This window comes from Pyrus communis, chromosome 3 (genome assembly GCF_963583255.1).
Source record: "Pyrus communis chromosome 3, drPyrComm1.1, whole genome shotgun sequence".
NCBI lineage: Eukaryota > Viridiplantae > Streptophyta > Magnoliopsida > Rosales > Rosaceae > Pyrus > Pyrus communis.
In genome coordinates this window covers 29,683,058-29,685,548 of record NC_084805.1, presented here as the reverse complement: position 1 = coordinate 29,685,548, position 2,491 = coordinate 29,683,058, and the positions used below count along the sequence as shown (strand labels likewise).

At 33.9% G+C, this 2,491-nt stretch overlaps 1 long non-coding RNA gene across 1 annotated transcript in view; it reads right to left on the bottom strand.

Annotated features, from left to right (window-relative positions):
* Nucleotides 1-2,072, bottom strand: part of LOC137727390 (uncharacterized) — a 2,370-nt gene extending 298 nt beyond the window's left edge. The window contains exons 1-2 of the long non-coding RNA XR_011067794.1: nt 1,781-2,072; nt 1-40 (exon numbers count right to left, since the gene is read on the bottom strand). The exon at nt 1-40 is cut by the window's left edge and continues 298 nt beyond it. This is a non-coding gene — a long non-coding RNA (uncharacterized lncRNA). The remainder of the gene's footprint in view (nt 41-1,780) is intronic.
* Between the last annotated feature and the right edge of the window lie 419 nt (nt 2,073-2,491).

Genomic DNA, 2,491 nt, shown 5'->3' with positions numbered 1-2,491 from the left:
CACACTCCGACGACGAGTGATCAACTGCGACATCTATACACTTTTTGAACCATAAAAATATAACATTAGAAACTAATCCTTTCTTGCATTTGAAACTAATCACCACTTGGACTAATAAAAGTGAATACATTCTTGCAGCATGAAGTAAAGACACAAGAAAACCAAATGTACAGAAACACATGTTGGACTTCATCACTTTGAAGTTCACGTATGAGAGCTATATCAAGTCATCTAAATGGCGTTTAATCCAGAACTTATGAATGAAATTATTCAACTCTCTTCATACTTAATCATGTCCTCCTTACACCTCCACACTAGATAGAGAATGGAAAAACATGTGTTCACCCCCCCCCCCCCCCCCCAAAAAAAAACCCAAAAGGAAAAAAAAAAAAAAAAAAAAAAAAAAAACCATCCTGATTCCACTAAACTTTTTCAAACAATTTATTCTCAATAATGTTCAAATTAATATAAATTACCTTATTTTCCCCAAATAAAAGTAGAAACCACCATTACTTTCAATCTCAATGGCGTTTAATCAACTAAACTAACCTTATTTCCCCAAATGAAGGTAGAAAGCACCATTAGTTTCGATGAACACAATATACAACTATGCACATCAATGATTTCAGTTTAAATGTACAAACGGTTATGAAGAGAAAACACACATGATAGTTCGACATTTTAAAAGTTTCAAGCTTTTACTTCTACGCAACATGGGTTAACCAACTTACAGAACACATAACACCATCAACACCATCAACAAGCCCCAATCTTGTCACAACTACATAAATACAGAACAACTAGATATATATATATATATATATATCATTACAAAACATTGGAGAAAATTTTGACCATGAGGCTTATTATGATATGGCTACGTTATTAGCCATATTTCCTTATAAATGTTATTGACTTTATATAACTGACCAAAACTTAATAAATTAGGTCACCCTGTGCATGTAGGTGGATACTCCATTTATATAGGAAAAGCCAGGGTATCACATGGCTGGTCTTAGTTGGATTTTAGAACATTGTTAGAAACTTTTCAGCCCTGAACCAAAAGTTTATACATTTTAGTTCTTAAAATTTTCCAAATAAATCATTAAAGGAATCAAAATGTTGTATGAGGTCGCCTCTAATTTTTCCAAATAATTAGTCTTTTTTCTGAAATTATGAAGATAAAAAGCAAGAAAGTAAGCAAAATCCTGATCGAAAACAGTGAGATTTCTATACCACAGACACAGAACACTTAATAAGGTAAAAACCATCAAGGAAAAATACCAGTGAAGTTGTTGCTGCTTATGCAGTCAAGGTATCGTCTGAAAAAGAAAAAGAAAACGGATGGCAAGCAATTCCAAAACCAAAGGGACACTCGTCAAAACCAAGCTATCTGTCAAAGTATCGTCTGAAAAAGTAGCGTGCTTCTCCAGTGCACAAAATTTAAATTTTCTTCCCATAATTTAAACTATAAACATCATCTTGATCTTTGGTTCTATGAAAGTGAAACAGAATATGATAAAACTATAAACATGTACCTAATGAAGCTATATCCATGTACTTGTCATTGAAGGCATTTTAAGTTCATCAGCCGCCGGCCTGTTAAAAAGGTCCTTAATTAACACGGCATATGCATCCTTAATTAAAATCAGATTAATAAAAGCCAATTTCATGTTCATACACAAAACACACATACATCAACAAAATACTCAGAAATCAACTTGCAATTTGAGCCTAAACCCTAAATAACAAAAACCCATTGAAAATCAGAAACCCTTACCTTGATTTTGGGACTTGATTCGCGTCGGCTTCGAGATTTGCGTGAAGGTCTGTCGTTTGGGTTCAAGATTTGTTAAGAGGAAAGACAGGTTTGGGTTCAAGATTGTGAAGAGGAAAGATTTGGGGTTCAAGATTTGTGAAGAGGAGAGAAGGAGATCTGGGGTCTACGGGAAAAGAAAGGGGACGGGATTTTGGGTTCAAGATTTGTGAAGAGGAAAGAGGGAGATAAAGAGGGATGGTTCAAGATTTCTGGGTTATGTTCGAATAGAAGGAGGAGGGTTCAGTTGGGTTAGGTTTGAATAGAAGGAGGAGAGGGAGATAAAGAAGGGCTGTCATTTGGGTTCGAATTGAGGGAGATAAAGAGGGCAAAGTGGAAAATTTTGGAAAAATTGAAAAAAAACGCCTATTTTTCACTATTATACCGCCAAAATTATCACACCTTGCGCGACGTAGGTGTTTAATTCGACGTCGCGCAAAGTTGTTTTGCACGACGATCATACTAAGGCGTCACGCAAAGTATTTAATTGGAAAAAAAAAGTATTATGAAAATTACCGAAAATGTGACTTTCCTCCTTTCAAATTCAAATTTTTTTAAACATAAACCCCACAATAATATATTTTTCTAACAAAAACTCACAATAATTTTTTTTTTCATATATATCAGTCAATCTCTTAAGTATTATAAGTACGAAATAAATAAATAAATTAAAAT